Below are 17,957 nucleotides of genomic sequence, written 5' to 3' on the forward strand. Positions count from 1 at the left end.
GGTCCGAGGTCGTTCCCGCTGCACAGATTCATGCGCCAGGGCCTCCTGCAGATAATGCACTTTGATTTATAGCGCTATCTGTAATAGCACCCGAGATATCACCAGATATATATTGGATTTTTCACTGACCCTGAGTGTGCGGCCCCATGAGACGGTGTTTTTCTCGGACCCTGGTGGTCCGAGGTCGTTCCCGCTGCACAGATTCATGCGCCAGGGCCTCCTGCAGATAACTCACTTTGGTTTATTGCGCTATCTGTAATAGCACCCGAGATATCACCAGATATATATTGGATTTTTCCCTGACCCTGTGTGTCCGGCCCCATGAGACGGTGGTTTTCTCGGCCCCTGGTGGTCCGCGGTCGTTCCCGCTGCACAGATTCATGCGCCAGGGCCTCCTGCAGATAATTCACTTTCGTTTATTGCGCTATCTCTAATAGCACCCGAGATATCACCAGATTTATATTGGATTTTTCCCTTACCCTGAGTGCCCGGCCCCATGAGACGGTGGTTTTCTCGGCCCCTGGTGGTCCTAGGTCGTTCCCGCTGCACAGATGCATGCGCCAGGGCCTCCTGCAGATAATTCCATTTGGCTTATTGCGCTATCTCTAATAGCGCCCGAGATATCACCAGATATATATTGGATTTTTCCCTGACCCTGAGTGTCCGGCCCCATGAGACTGCGGTTTTCTCGGCCCCTGGTGGTCCGAGGTCGTTCCCGCTGCACACATTCATGCGCCAGGGCCTCCGACAGACAATGCACTTTGATTTATTGCTCTATCGGTAATAGCACCCGAGATATCACCAGATATATATTGGATTTTCCCCTGACCCTGAGTGTCCGGCCCCATGAGACTGTGGTTTTCTCGGCCCCTGGTGGTCCGAGGTCGTTCCCGCTGCACAGATTCATGCGCCAGGGCCTCCTACAGACAATGCACTTTGATTTATCGCGCTATCTCTAATAGCACCCGAGATATCACCAGATATATATTGGATTTTTCCTCGACCCTGAGTGTCCGGCCCCATGTGTCGGTGGTTTTCTCGGCCCCTGGTGATCCGAGGTCGTTCCCGTTGAACAGATTCATTCGCAAGGGCCTCCTGCAGACAATGCACTTTGATTTATTGCGCTATCTGTAATAGCACCCGAGATATCACCAGATATATTTTTGATTTTTCCCTGACCCTGAGTGTCCGACCCCATGAGACGGTGGTTGTCTCGGCCCCTGGTGGTCCGATGTCGTTCCCGCTGCACAGATTCATGCGCCAGGGCCTCCTACAGACAATGCACTTTGATTTATTGCCCTATCTGTAATAGCACCCGAGATATCACCAGATCTATATCGGATTTTCCCCTGACCCTGAGTATCCGGCCCCATGAGGCTGTGGTTTTTTCGGCCCCTGGTGGTCCGAGGTCGTTCCCGCTGCACAGATTCATGCGCCAGGGCCCCCTGCAGATAATTCACTTTGGTTTATTGCGCTATCTGTAATAGCACCCGAGATATCACCAGATATATATTGGATTTTACCCTGACCATGAGGGTCCAGCCCCATGAGACTGTGGTTTTTTCGGCCCCTGGTGGTCCGAGGTCGTTCCCGCTGCACAGATTCATGCGCCAGGGCCTCCTACAGACAATGCACTTTGATTTATTGCGCTATCTGTAATAGCACCCGAGATATCACCGGATATTTATTGGATTTTTCCCAGACCCTGAATGTCCGGCCCCATGAGACGGTGGTTGTCTCGGCCCCAGGGGGTCCGAGGTCGTTCCCGCTGCACAGATTCATGCGCCAGGGCCTCCTACAGACAATGCACTTTGATTTATTGCGCTATCTGTAATAGCACCCGAGATATCACCAGATATATATTGGATTTTCCCCTGACCCTGAGTGTCCGGCCCCATGAGACTGTGGTTTTCTCGGCCCCTGGTTGTCCGAGGTCGTTGCCGCTGCACAGGTTCATGCGCCAGGGCCTCCTACAGACAATGCACTTTGATTTATTGCGCTATCTGCAATAGCACCCGAGATATCACCAGATATATATTGGATTTTCCCCTGACCCTGAGTGTCCGGCCCCATGAGACTGTGGTTTTCTCGGCCCCTGGTTGTCCGAGGTCGTTGCCGCTGCACAGGTTCATGCGCCAGGGCCTCCTACAGACAATGCCCTTTGATTTATTGCGCTATCTGTAATAGCACCCGAGATATCACCAGATATATATTGGATTTTTCCCTGACCCTGAGTGTCCGGCCCCATGAGACTGCGGTTTTCTCGGCCCCTGGTGGTCCGAGGTCGTTCCCGCTGCACACATTCATGCGCCAGGGCCTCCGACAGACAATGCACTTTGATTTATTGCTCTATCGGTAATAGCACCCGAGATATCACCAGATATATATTGGATTTTCCCCTGACCCTGAGTGTCCGGCCCCATGAGACTGTGGTTTTCTCGGCCCCTGGTGGTCCGAGGTCGTTCCCGCTGCACAGATTCATGCGCCAGGGCCTCCTACAGACAATGCACTTTGATTTATCGCGCTATCTCTAATAGCACCCGAGATATCACCAGATATATATTGGATTTTTCCTCGACCCTGAGTGTCCGGCCCCATGTGTCGGTGGTTTTCTCGGCCCCTGGTGATCCGAGGTCGTTCCCGTTGAACAGATTCATTCGCAAGGGCCTCCTGCAGACAATGCACTTTGATTTATTGCGCTATCTGTAATAGCACCCGAGATATCACCAGATATATTTTTGATTTTTCCCTGACCCTGAGTGTCCGACCCCATGAGACGGTGGTTGTCTCGGCCCCTGGTGGTCCGATGTCGTTCCCGCTGCACAGATTCATGCGCCAGGGCCTCCTACAGACAATGCACTTTGATTTATTGCCCTATCTGTAATAGCACCCGAGATATCACCAGATCTATATCGGATTTTCCCCTGACCCTGAGTATCCGGCCCCATGAGGCTGTGGTTTTTTCGGCCCCTGGTGGTCCGAGGTCGTTCCCGCTGCACAGATTCATGCGCCAGGGCCCCCTGCAGATAATTCACTTTGGTTTATTGCGCTATCTGTAATAGCACCCGAGATATCACCAGATATATATTGGATTTTACCCTGACCATGAGGGTCCAGCCCCATGAGACTGTGGTTTTTTCGGCCCCTGGTGGTCCGAGGTCGTTCCCGCTGCACAGATTCATGCGCCAGGGCCTCCTACAGACAATGCACTTTGATTTATTGCGCTATCTGTAATAGCACCCGAGATATCACCGGATATTTATTGGATTTTTCCCAGACCCTGAATGTCCGGCCCCATGAGACGGTGGTTGTCTCGGCCCCAGGGGGTCCGAGGTCGTTCCCGCTGCACAGATTCATGCGCCAGGGCCTCCTACAGACAATGCACTTTGATTTATTGCGCTATCTGTAATAGCACCCGAGATATCACCAGATATATATTGGATTTTCCCCTGACCCTGAGTGTCCGGCCCCATGAGACTGTGGTTTTCTCGGCCCCTGGTTGTCCGAGGTCGTTGCCGCTGCACAGGTTCATGCGCCAGGGCCTCCTACAGACAATGCACTTTGATTTATTGCGCTATCTGCAATAGCACCCGAGATATCACCAGATATATATTGGATTTTCCCCTGACCCTGAGTGTCCGGCCCCATGAGACTGTGGTTTTCTCGGCCCCTGGTTGTCCGAGGTCGTTGCCGCTGCACAGGTTCATGCGCCAGGGCCTCCTACAGACAATGCCCTTTGATTTATTGCGCTATCTGTAATAGCACCCGAGATATCACCAGATATATATTGGATTTTTCACTGACCCTGAGTGTCCGGCCCCATGAGACGGTCGTTTTCTCGGCCCCTGGTGATCCCAGGTCGTTCCCGCTGAACAGATTCATTCGCAAGGGCCTCCTGCAGACAATGCACTTTGATTTATTGCGCTATCTGTAATAGCACCCGAGATATCACCAGATATATATTGGATTTTTCCCCGACCCTGAGTCTCCGCCCCATGTGTCGGTGGTTTTCTCGGCCCCTGGTGGTCCGAGGTCGATCCCGCTGCACAGATACATGCGCCAGGGCCTCCTACAGACAATGCACTTTGACTTATTGCGCTATCTGTAATAGCACCCGAGATATCACCAGATATATATTGGATTTTTCACTGACCCTGAGTGTGCGGCCCCATGAGACGGTGTTTTTCTCGGACCCTGGTGGTCCGAGGTCGTTCCCGCTGCACAGATTCATGCGCCAGGGCCTCCCGCAGATAATTCACTTTGATTTATTGCGCTATCTGTAATAGCACCCGAGATATCACCAGATATATATTGGATTTTCCCCTGACCCTGATTGTCCGGCTCCATGAGACTGTGGTTTTCTCGGCCCCTGGTGGTCCGAGGTCGTTCCCGCTGCACAGATTCCTGCGCCAGGGCCTCCTGCAGATAATTCACTTTGGTTTATTGCGCTATCTCTAATAGCACCCGAGATATCAAGAGATATATCCTGGATTTTCCCCTGACCCTGAGTGTCCGGCTCCATGAGACTGTGGTTTTCTCGGCCCCTGGTGGTCCGAGGTCGTTCCCGCTGCACAGATTCATGCGCCAGGGCCTCCTGCAGATAACTCACTTTGGTTTATTGCGCTATCTCTAATAGCACCCGAGATATCACCAGATATATATTGGATTTTTCCATGACCCTGTGTGTCCGGCCCCATGAGACGGTGGTTTTCTCGGCCCCTGGTGGTCCGCGGTCGTTCCCGCTGCACAGATTCATGCGCCAGGGCCTCCTGCAGATAATTCACTTTCGTTTATTGCGCTATCTCTAATAGCACCCGAGATATCACCAGATTTATATTGGATTTTTGCACTTACCCTGAGTGTCCGGCCCCATGAGACGGTGGTTTTCTCGGCCCCTGGTGGTCCGAGGTCGTTCCCGTTGCACAAATTCATGCGCCAGGGCCTCCTGCAGATAATTCACTTTGGTTTATTGCGCTATCTCTAATAGCACCCGAGATATCACCAGATATATATTGGATTTCTCACTGACCCTGAGTGTCCTGCCCCATGAGACGGTGGTTTTCTCGGCCCCTGGTGTTCCGAGGTCGTTCCCGCTGCACAGATTCATGCGCCAGGGCCTCCTACAGACAATGCACTTTGATTTATTGCGCTATCTGTAATAGCACCCGAGATATTACCAGATATATATTGGATTTTTCCCTGACCCTGAGTGTCCGGCCCCATGAGACGGTGGTTTTCTCGGTCGCTGGTGGTCCGAGGTCGTCCCCGCTGGCCAGATTCATGCGCCAGGGCCTCCTCCAGACAATGCACTTTGATTTATTGCGCTATCTCTAATAGCACCCGAGATATCAAGAGATATATACTGGATTTTCCCCTGACCCTGAATGTCCGGCTCCATGAGACTGTGGTTTTCTCGGCCCCTGGTGTTCCGAGGTCTTTCCCGCTGCACAGATTCATGCGCCAGGGCCTCCTTCAGACAATGCACTTTGGTTTATTGCGCTATCTCTAATAGCACCCGAGATATCACCAGATATATATTGGATTTTGCCCTGACCCTGAGTGAACGGCCCCATGAGACTGTGGTTTTCTCGGCCCCTGGTGGTCCGAGGTTGTTCCCGCTGCACAGATTCATGCGCCAGGGCCTCCTACAGACAATGCACATTGATTTATTGCGCTATCTGTAATAGCACCCGAGATATCACCAGATATATATTGGATTTTTCACTGACCCTGAGTGTGCGGCCCCATGAGACGGTGTTTTTCTCGGACCCTGGTGGTCCGAGGTCGTTCCCGCTGCACAGATTCATGCGCCAGGGCCTCCTGCAGATAATTCACTTTGATTTATTGCGCTATCTGTAATAGCACCCGAGATATCACCAGATATATATTGGATTTTCCCCTGACCCTGATTGTCCGGCTCCATGAGACTGTGGTTTTCTCGGCCCCTGGTGGTCCGAGGTCGTTCCCGCTGCACAGATTCATGCGCCAGGGCCTCCTGCAGATAATTCACTTTGGTTTATTGCGCTATCTCTAATAGCACCCGAGATATCAAGAGATATATACTGGATTTTCCCCTGACCCTGAGTGTCCGGCTCCATGAGACTGTGGTTTTCTCGGCCCCTGGTGGTCCGAGGTCGTTCCCGCTGCACAGATTCATGCGCCAGGGCCTCCTGCAGATAATGCACTTTGATTTATAGCGCTATCTGTAATAGCACCCGAGATATCACCAGATATATATTGGATTTTTCACTGACCCTGAGTGTGCGGCCCCATGAGACGGTGTTTTTCTCGGACCCTGGTGGTCCGAGGTCGTTCCCGCTGCACAGATTCATGCGCCAGGGCCTCCTGCAGATAACTCACTTTGGTTTATTGCGCTATCTGTAATAGCACCCGAGATATCACCAGATATATATTGGATTTTTCCCTGACCCTGTGTGTCCGGCCCCATGAGACGGTGGTTTTCTCGGCCCCTGGTGGTCCGCGGTCGTTCCCGCTGCACAGATTCATGCGCCAGGGCCTCCTGCAGATAATTCACTTTCGTTTATTGCGCTATCTCTAATAGCACCCGAGATATCACCAGATTTATATTGGATTTTTCCCTTACCCTGAGTGCCCGGCCCCATGAGACGGTGGTTTTCTCGGCCCCTGGTGGTCCTAGGTCGTTCCCGCTGCACAGATGCATGCGCCAGGGCCTCCTGCAGATAATTCCATTTGGCTTATTGCGCTATCTCTAATAGCGCCCGAGATATCACCAGATATATATTGGATTTTTCCCTGACCCTGAGTGTCCGGCCCCATGAGACTGCGGTTTTCTCGGCCCCTGGTGGTCCGAGGTCGTTCCCGCTGCACACATTCATGCGCCAGGGCCTCCGACAGACAATGCACTTTGATTTATTGCTCTATCGGTAATAGAACCCGAGATATCACCAGATATATATTGGATTTTCCCCTGACCCTGAGTGTCCGGCCCCATGAGACTGTGGTTTTCTCGGCCCCTGGTGGTCCGAGGTCGTCCCCGCTGGCCAGATTCATGCGCCAGGGCCTCCTCCAGACAATGCACTTTGATTTATTGCGCTATCTGTAATAGCACCCGAGATATCACCAGATATATATTGGATTTCTCACTGACCCTGAGTGTCCTGCCCCATGAGACGGTGGTTTTCTCGGCCCCTGGTGTTCCGAGGTCGTTCCCGCTGCACAGATTCATGCGCCAGGGCCTCCTACAGACAATGCACTTTGATTTATCGCGCTATCTGTAATAGCACCCGAGATATCACCAGATATATATTGGATTTTTCCCCGACCCTGCGTCTCCGCCCCATTTGTCGGTGGTTTTCTCGGCCCCTGGTGGTCCGAGGTCGTTCCCGCTGCACAGATTCATGCGCCAGGGCCTCCTACAGACAATGCACTTTGATTTATCACGCTATCTGTAATAGCACCCGAGATATCACCAGATATATATTGGATTTTTCCCCGACCCTGAGTCTCCGCCCCATGTGTCGGTGGTTTTCTCGGCCCCTGGTGGTCCGAGGTCGATCCCGCTGCACAGATACATGCGCCAGGGCCTCCTACAGACAATGCACTTTGATTTATTGCGCTATCTGTAATAGCACCCGAGATATCACCAGATATATATTGGATTTTCCCCTGACCCTGAGTGTCCGGCCCCATGAGACTGTGGTTTTCTCGGCCCCTGGTGGTCCGAGGTCGTTCCCGTTGCACAGATGCATGCGCCAGGGCCTCCTGCAAATAATTCACTTTGGTTTATTGCGCAATCTCCAATAGCACCCGAGATATCACCAGATATATATTGGATTTTCCCCTGACCCTGAGTGTCCGGCCCCATGAGACTGCGGTTTTCTCGGCCCCTGGTGGTCCGAGGTCGATCCCGCTACACAGATTCATGCGCCAGGGCCTCCTACAGACAATGCACTTTGATTTATTGCGCTATCTGTAATAGCACCCGAGATATCGCCAGATATATATTGGATTTTTCCACGACCCTGAGCGTCCGGCCCCATGAGACGGTGGTTTTCTCGGCCCCTGGGGGTCCGAGGTCGTTCCCGCTGCACAGATGCATGCGCCAGGGCCTCCTGCAGATAATTCACTTTCGTTTATTGCGCTATCTCTAATAGCACCCGAGATATCACCAGATTTATATTGGATTTTTCCCTTACCCTGAGTGTCCGGCCCCATGAGACGGTGGTTTTCTCGGCCCCTGGTGGTCCGAGGTCGTTCCCGCTGCCCAGATTCATGCGCCAGGGCCTCCTCCAGACAATGCACTTTGATTTATTGCGCTATCTGTAATAGCACCCGAGATATCACCAGATATATATTGGATTTTCCCCTGACCCTGAGTGTCCGGCCCCATGAGACTGCGGTTTTCTCGGCCCCTGGTGGTCCGCGGTCGTTCCCGCTGCACAGATTCATGCGCCAGGGACTCCTGCAGATAATTCACTTTCGTTTATGGCGCTCTCTCTAATAGCACCCGAGATATCACCAGATTTATATTGGATTTTTCCCTTACCCTGAGTGTCCGGCTCCATGAGACGGTGGTTTTCTCGGCCCCTGGTGGTCCTAGGTCGTTCCCGCTGCACAGATGCATGCGCAAGTGCCTCCTGCAGATAATTCCCTTTGGCTTATTGCGCTATCTATAATAGCGCCCGAGATATCACCAGATATATATTGGATTTTTCCCTGACCCTGAGTGTCCGGCCCCATGAGACTGCGGTTTTCTCGGCCCCTGGTGGTCCGAGGTCGTTCCCGCTGCACACATTCATGCGCCAGGGCCTCCTACAGACAATGCACTTTGATTTATTGCTCTATCTGTAATAGCACCCGAGATATCACCAGATATATATTGGATTTTCCCCTGACCCTGAGTGTCCGGCCTCATGAGACTGTGGTTTTCTCGGCCCCTAGTGGTCCGAGGTCGTTCCCGCTGCACAGATTCATGCGCCAGGGCCTCCTACAGACAATGCACTTTGATTTATTGCGCTATCTCTAATAGCACCCGAGATATCACCAGATATATATTGGATTTTGCCCTGACCCTGAGTGTACGGCCCCATGAGACTGTGGTTTTCTCGGCCCCTGGTGGTCCGAGGTTGTTCCCGCTGCACAGATTCATGCGCCAGGGCCTCCTACAGACAATGCACTTTGATTTATTGCTCTATCTGTAATAGCACCCGAGATATCACCAGATATATATTGGATTTTCCCCTGACCCTGAGTGTCCGGCCCCATGAGACTGTGGTTTACTCGGCCCCTGGTGGTCCGAGGTCGTTCCGGCTGCCCAGATTCATGCGCCAGGGCCTCCTCCAGACAATGCACTTTGATTTATTGCGCTATCTGTAATAGCACCCGAGATATCACCAGATATATATTGGATTTTTCGCTGACCCTGAGTGTCCGGCCCCATGAGACTGTGGTTTTCTCGGCCCCTGGTGGTCCGCGGTCGTTCCCGCTGCACAGATTCATGCGCCAGGGCCTCCTACAGACAATGCACTTTGATTTATCGCGCTATCTGTAATAGCACCCGAGATAAAACCAGATATATATTGGATTTTTCCCCGACCCTGAGTCTCCGCCCCATGTGTCGGTGGTTTTCTCGGCCCCAGGTGGTACGAGGTCGATCCCGCTGCACAGATTCATGCGCCAGGCCCTCCTACAGATAATGCACTTTGATTTATCGAGCTATCTCTAATAGCACCCGAGATATCACCAGATATATATTTGATTTTTCCTCGACCCTGAGTGTCCGGCCCCATGAGACGGTGGTTTTCTCTGCCTCTTGTGGTCAGAGGTCGTTCCCGCTGCACAGATTCATGCGCCAGTGCCTCCTACAGACAATGCACTTTGGTTTATTACGCTATCTCTAATAGCACCCGAGATATCACCACATATATATTGTATTTTCCCCAGACCCTGAGTGCCCGGCCCCATGAGACGGTGGTTTTCTCGGCCCCTGGTGGTCCGAGGTCGTTCCCGCTGCACAGATGCATGCGCCAGGGCCTCCTGCAGATAATTCACTTTGATTTATCGCGCTATCTCTAATAGCACCCGAGATATCACCAGATATATATTGGATTTTTCCTCGACCCTGAGTGTCCGGCCCCATGTGTCGGTGGTTTTCTCGGCCCCTCGTCATCCGAGGTCGTTCCCGCTGAACAGATTCATTCGCAAGGGCCCCCTGCAGACAATGCACTTCGATTTATTGCGCTATCTGTAATAGCACCCGAGATATCAGCAGATATATTTTTGATTTTTCCCTGACCCTGAGTGTCCGGCCCCATGAGACGGTGGTTGTCTCGGCCCCTGGGGGTCCGAGGTCGTTCCCGCTGCACAGATGCATGCGCCAGGGCCTCCTGCAGAGAATTCACCTTGATTTATCGCGCTATCTCTAATAGCACCCGAGATATCACCAGATAAATGTTGGATTTTTCCTCGACCCTGAGTGTCCGGCCCCATGAGACGGTGGTTTTCTCGGCCTCTTGTGGTCAGAGGTCGTTCCTGCTGCACAGATTCATGCGCCAGGGCCTCCTACAGACAATGCACTTTGATTTATTGCGCTATCTGTAATGGCACCCGAGATATTACCAGATATATATTGGATTTTTCCCTGACCCTGAGTGTCCGGCCCCATGAGACTGTGGTTTTCTCGGCCCCTGGTGGTCCGAGGTCGTTCCCGCTGCACAGATTCATGCGCCAGGGCCTCCTACAGACAATGCACTTTGATTTATTGCACTATGTGTAATAGCACCCGAGATATCACCACATATATATTGGATTTTCCCCTGACCCTGAGTGACCGGCCCCATGAGACTGTGGTTTTCTCGGTCCCTGGAGGTCCGAGAACATTCCCGCTGCACAGGTTCATGCGCCAGCGTCTCCTACAGACAATGCACTTTGATTTATCGCGCTATCTGTAATAGCACCCGAGATAAAACCAGATATATATTGGATTTTTCCCCGACCCTGAGTCTCCGCCCCATGTGTCGGTGGTTTTCTCGGCCCCAGGTGGTACGAGGTCGATCCCGCTGCACAGATTCATGCGCCAGGCCCTCCTACAGATAATGCACTTTGATTTATCGCGCTATCTCTAATAGCACCCGAGATATCACCAGATATATATTGGATTTTTCCTCGACCCTGAGTGTCCGGCCCCATGAGACGGTGGTTTTCTCGGCCTCTTGTGGTCAGAGGTCGTTCCCGCTGCACAGATTCATGCGCCAGTGCCTCCTACAGACAATGCACTTTGGTTTATTACGCTATCTCTAATAGCACCCGAGATATCACCACATATATATTGTATTTTCCCCAGACCCTGAGTGCCCGGCCCCATGAGACGGTGGTTTTCTCGGCCCCTGGTGGTCCGAGGTCGTTCCCGCTGCACAGATTCATGCGCCAGTGCCTCCTACAGACAATGCACTTTGGTTTATTACGCTATCTCTAATAGCACCCGAGATATCACCACATATATATTGTATTTTCCCCTGACCCTGAGTGTCCGGCCCCATGAGACGGTCGTTGTCTCGGCCCCTGGAGGTCCGAGGACGTTCCCGCTGCACAGATACATGCGCCAGGGCCTCCTACAGGTAATGCACTTCGATTTTTTGCGCTATCTGTAATAGCACCCGAGATATCACCACATATATATTGGATTTTCCCCTGACCCTGAGTGTCCGGCCCCATGAGACTGTGGTTTCCTCGGTCCCTGGAGGTCCGAGAACGTTCCCGCTGCACCGGTTCATGCGCCAGGGTCTCCTACAGACAATGCACTTTGATTTATTGCGCTATCTGTAATAGCACCCGAGATATCACCAGATATATATTGGATTTTTCACTGACCCTGAGTGTCCTGCCCCATGAGACGGTGGTTTTCTCGGCCCCTGGTGTTCCGAGGTCGTTCCCGCTGCACAGATTCATGCGCCAGGGCCTCCTACAGACAATGCACTTTGATTTATTGCGCTATCTCTAATAGCACCCGAGATATCACCAGATATATATTGGATTTTCCCCTGACCCTGAGAGTCCGGCCCCATGAGACGGTGGTTTTCTCGGTCCCTGGTGTTCCGAGGTCGTTCCCGCTGCACAGATTCATGCGCCAGGGCCTCCTACAGACAATGCACTTTGATTTATTGCGCTATCTCTAATAGCACCCGAGATATCACCAGATCTATATTGGATTTTCCCCTGACCCTGAGTGTCCGGCCCCATGAGACTGTGGTTTTCTCGGTCCCTTGAGGTCCGAGAACGTTCCCGCTGCACAGGTTCATGCGCCAGGGTCTCCTACAGACAATGCACTTTGATTTATTGCGCTATCTGTAATAGCACCCGAGATATCACCACATATATTTTGGATTTTACCCTGACCCTGAGTGTCCGGCCCCATGTGACGGTGGTTGTCTCAGCCCCTGGAGGTCCGAGGACGTTCCCGCTGCACAGATTCATGCGCCAGGGCCTCCTGCAGATAATTCACTTTGGTTTATTGCGCTATCTCTAATAGCACCCGAGATATCAAGAGATATATACTGGATTTTCCCCTGACCCTGAGTGTCCGGCCCAATGAGACTGTGATTCTCTCGGCCGCTGGTGGTCCGAGGTCGTTCCCGCTGCACAGATTCATGCGCCAGGGCCTCCTACAGACAATGCACTTTGATTTATTGCGATATCTGTAATAGCACCCGAGATATCACCAGATATATATTGGATTTTTCACTGACCCTCAGTGTCCGGCCCCATGAGACGCTCGTTTTCTCGGCCCCTGGTGGTCCGACGTCGTTCCCGCTGCACAGATTCATGCGCCAGGGCCTCCTGCAGATAATTCACTTTGGTTTATTGCGCTATCTCTGATAGCACCCGAGATATCACCAGATATATATTGGATTTTCCCCTGACCCTGAGTGTCCGGCCCCATGAGACTGTGGTTTTCTCGGCCCCTGGTGGTCCGAGGTCGTTCCCGTTGCACAGATTCATGCGCCAGAGCCTCCTGCAGATAATTCACCTTGGTTTATTGCGCTATCTCTAATAGCACCCGAGATATCACCAGATATATATTGGATTTTCCCCTGACCCTGAGTGTCCGGCCCCATGAGACTGTGGTTTTCTCGGTCCCTTGAGGTCCGAGAACGTTCCCGCTGCACAGGTTCATGCGCCAGGGTCTCCTACAGACAATGCACTTTGATTTATTGCGCTATCTGTAATAGCACCCGAGATATCACCACATATATTTTGGATTTTACCCTGACCCTGAGTGTCCGGCCCCATGTGACGGTGGTTGTCTCAGCCCCTGGAGGTCCGAGGACGTTCCCGCTGCACAGATTCATGCGCCAGGGCCTCCTGCAGATAATTCACTTTGGTTTATTGCGCTATCTCTAATAGCACCCGAGATATCAAGAGATATATACTGGATTTTCCCCTGACCCTGAGTGTCCGGCCCAATGAGACTGTGATTCTCTCGGCCGCTGGTGGTCCGAGGTCGTTCCCGCTGCACAGATTCATGCGCCAGGGCCTCCTACAGACAATGCACTTTGATTTATTGCGATATCTGTAATAGCACCCGAGATATCACCAGATATATATTGGATTTTTCACTGACCCTCAGTGTCCGGCCCCATGAGACGCTCGTTTTCTCGGCCCCTGGTGGTCCGACGTCGTTCCCGCTGCACAGATTCATGCGCCAGGGCCTCCTGCAGATAATTCACTTTGGTTTATTGCGCTATCTCTGATAGCACCCGAGATATCACCAGATATATATTGGATTTTCCCCTGACCCTGAGTGTCCGGCCCCATGAGACTGTGGTTTTCTCGGCCCCTGGTGGTCCGAGGTCGTTCCCGTTGCACAGATTCATGCGCCAGAGCCTCCTGCAGATAATTCACTTTGGTTTATTGCGCTATCTCTAATAGCACCCGAGATATCACCAGATATATATTGGATTTTCCCCTGACCCTGAGTGTCCGGCCCCATGAGACTGTGGTTTTCTCGGTCCCTGGAGGTCCGAGAACGTTCCCGCTGCACCGGTTCATGCGCCAGGGTCTCCTACAGACAATGCACTTTGATTTATTGTGCTATCTGTAATAGCACCCGAGATATCAGCAGATATATATTGGATTTTTCACTGACCCTGAGTGTCCGGCCCCATGAGACGGTCGTTCTCTCGGCACCTGGTGGTCCGAGGTCATTCCCGCTGCACAGATTCATGCGCCAGGGCCTCCTACAGACAATGCACTTTGATTTATTGCGCTATCTGTAATAGCACCCGAGATATCACCAGATATATATTGGATTTTACCCTGACCCTGAGTGTCCGGCCCCATGAGACGGTCGTTGTCTCGGCCCCTGGCGGTCCGAGGACCTTCCCGCTGCACAGATTCATGCGCCAGGGCCTCCTACAGGTAATGCACTTTGATTTATTGCGCTATCTGTAATAGCACCCGAGATATCACCAGATCTATATTGGATTTTCCCCTGACCCTGAGTGTCCGGCCCCATGAGACTGTGGTTTTCTCGGCCCCTGGTGGTCCGAGGTCGTTCCCGTTGCACAGATTCATGCGCCAGGGCCTCTTGCAGATAATTCACTTTGGTTTATTGCGCTATCGGTAATAGCACCCGAGATATCACCAGATCTATATTGGATTTTCCCCTGACCCTGAGTGTCCGGCCCCATGAGACTGTGGTTTTCTCGGCCCCTGGTGGTACGAGGTCATTCCCGTTGCACAGATTCATGCGCCAGGGCCTCCTGCAGATAATTCACTTTGGTTTATTGCGCTATCTCTAATAGCACCCGAGATATCACCAGATATATATTGGATTTTTCACTGACCCTGAGCGTCCGGCCCCATGAGACGGTCGTTTTCTCGGCCCCTGGTGGTCCGAGGTCGTTCCCGCTGCACAGGTTCATGCGCCAGGGTCTCCTACAGACAATGCACTTTGATTTATTGCGCTATCTGTAATAGCACCCGAGATATCACCACATATATATTGGGATTTTTCACTGACCCTGAGTGTCCGGCCCCATGAGACGGTGGTTTTCTCGGTCCCTGGTGTTCCGAGGTCGTTCCCGCTGCACAGATCCATGCGCCAGGGCCTCCTACAGACAATGCACTTTGATTTATTGCGCTATCTCTAATAGCACCCGAGATATCACCAGATATATATTGGATTTTCCCCTGACCCTGAGTGTCCGGCCCCATGAGACTGTGGTTTTCTCGGCCCCTGGTGGTCCGAGGTCGTTCCCGTTGCACAGATTCATCCGCCAGGGCCTCCTGCAGATAACTCACTTTGGTTTATTGCGCTATCTCTAATAGCACCCGAGATATCAGCAGATATATATTGGATTTTTCACTGACCCTGAGTGACCGGCCCCATGAGACGGTAGTTTTCTCGGCCCCTGGTGGTCCGAGGTCGTTCCCGCTGCACGGATTCATGCGCCAGGGCCTCCTGCAGATAATTCACTTTGGTTTATTGCGCTATCTCTTATAGCACCCGAGATATCACCAGATATATATTGGATTTTACCCTGACCCTGAGTGTCCGGCCCCATGAGACGGTCGTTCTCTCGGCCCCTGGTGGTCCGAGGTCATTCCCGCTGCACAGATTCATGCGCCAGGGCCTCCTACAGACAATGCTCTTTGATTTATTGCGCTATCTGTAATAGCACCCGAGATATCACCAGATATATATTGGATTTTACCCTGACCCTGAGTGTCCGGCCCCATGAGACGGTCGTTGTCTCGGCCCCTGGCGGTCCGAGGACCTTCCCGCTGCACAGATTCATGCGCCAGGGCCTCCTACAGGTAATGCACTTTGATTTATTGCGCTATCTGTAATAGCACCCGAGATATCACCAGATCTATATTGGATTTTCCCCTGACCCTGAGTGTCCGGCCCCATGAGACTGTGGTTTTCTCGGCCCCTGGTGGTCCGAGGTCGTTCCCGTTGCACAGATTCATGCGCCAGGGCCTCTTGCAGATAATTCACTTTGGTTTATTGCGCTATCGGTAATAGCACCCGAGATATCACCAGATCTATATTGGATTTTCCCCTGACCCTGAGTGTCCGGCCCCATGAGACTGTGGTTTTCTCGGCCCCTGGTGGTCCGAGGTCATTCCCGTTACACAGATTCATGCGCCAGGGCCTCCTGCAGATAATTCACTTTGGTTTATTGCGCTATCTCTAATAGCACCCGAGATATCACCAGATATATATTGGATTTTTCACTGACCCTGAGCGTCCGGCCCCATGAGACGGTCGTTTTCTCGGCCCCTGGTGGTCCGAGGTCGTTCCCACTGCACAGGTTCATGCGCCAGGGTCTCCTACAGACAATGCACTTTGATTTATTGCGATATCTGTAATAGCACCCGAGATATCACCACATATATATTGGATTTTTCACTGACCCTGAGTGTCCGGCCCCATGAGACGGTGGTTTTCTCGGTCCCTGGTGTTCCGAGGTCGTTCCCGCTGCACAGATTCATGCGCCAGGGCCTCCTACAGACAATGCACTTTGATTTATTGCGCTATCTCTAATAGCACCCGAGATATCACCAGATATATATTGGATTTTCCCCTGACCCTGAGTGTCCGGCCCCATGAGACGGTGGTTTTCTCGGTCCCTGGTGTTCCCAGGTCGTTCCCGCTGCACAGATTCATGCGCCAGGGCCTCCTACAGACAATGCACTTTGATTTATTGCGCTATCTGTAATAGCAGCCGAGATATCACCAGATATAAATTGGATTTTCCCCTGACCCTGAGTGTCCGGCCCCATGAGACTGTGGTTTTCTCGGCCCCTGGTGGTCCGAGGTCGTTCCCGCTGCACAGATTCATGCGCCAGGGCCTCCTACAGACAATGCACTTTGATTTATTGCGCTATCTCTAATAGCACCCGAGATATCACCAGATATATATTGGATTTTCCCCTGACCCTGAGTGTCCGGCCCCATGAGACTGTGGTTTTCTCGGCCCCTGGTGGTCCGAGGTCGTTCCCGTTGCACAGATTCATGCGCCAGGGCCTCCTGCAGATAACTCACTTTGGTTTATTGCGCTATCTCTAATAGCACCCGAGATATCAGCAGATATATATTGGATTTTTCACTGACCCTGAGTGACCGGCCCCATGAGACGGTAGTTTTCTCGGCCCCTGGTGGTCCGAGGTCGTTCCCGCTGCACAGATTCATGCGCCAGGGCCTCCTGCAGATAATTCACTTTGGTTTATTGCGCTATCTCTAATAGCACCCGAGATATCAGCAGATATATATTGAATTATTCACTGACCCTGAGTGTCCGGCCCCATGAGACGGTCGTTTTTTCGGCCCCTGGTGGTCCGAGGTCGTTCCCGCTGCACGGATTCATGCGCCAGGGCCTCCTACAGACAATGCACTTTGATTTATTGCGCTATCTCTAATAGCACCCGAGATATCACCAGATATAAATTGGATTTTCCCCTGACCCTGAGTGTCCGGCCCCATGAGACGGTGGTTTTCTCGGTCCCTGGTGTTCCCAGGGCGTTCCCGCTGCACAGATTCATGCGCCAGGGCCTCCTACAGACAATGCACTTTGATTTATTGCGCTATCTCTAATAGCACCCGAGATATCACCAGATATATATTGGATTTTCCCCTGACCCTGAGTGTCCGGCCCCATGAGACTGTGGTTTTCTCGGCCCCTGGTGGTCCGAGGTCGTTCCCGTTGCACAGATTCATGCGCCAGGGCCTCCTGCAGATAACTCACTTTGGTTTATTGCGCTATCTCTAATAGCACCCGAGATATCAGCAGATATATATTGGATTTTTCACTGACCCTGAGTGACCGGCCCCATGAGACGGTAGTTTTCTCGGCCCCTGGTGGTCCGAGGTCGTTCCCGCTGCACGGATTCATGCGCCAGGGCCTCCTGCAGATAATTCACTTTGGTTTATTGCGCTATCTCTTATAGCACCCGAGATATCACCAGATATA

The sequence above is a fragment of the Nomia melanderi genome, unplaced genomic scaffold (genome assembly GCF_051020985.1).
Source record: "Nomia melanderi isolate GNS246 unplaced genomic scaffold, iyNomMela1 scaffold0030, whole genome shotgun sequence".
Lineage (NCBI taxonomy): Eukaryota > Metazoa > Arthropoda > Insecta > Hymenoptera > Halictidae > Nomia > Nomia melanderi.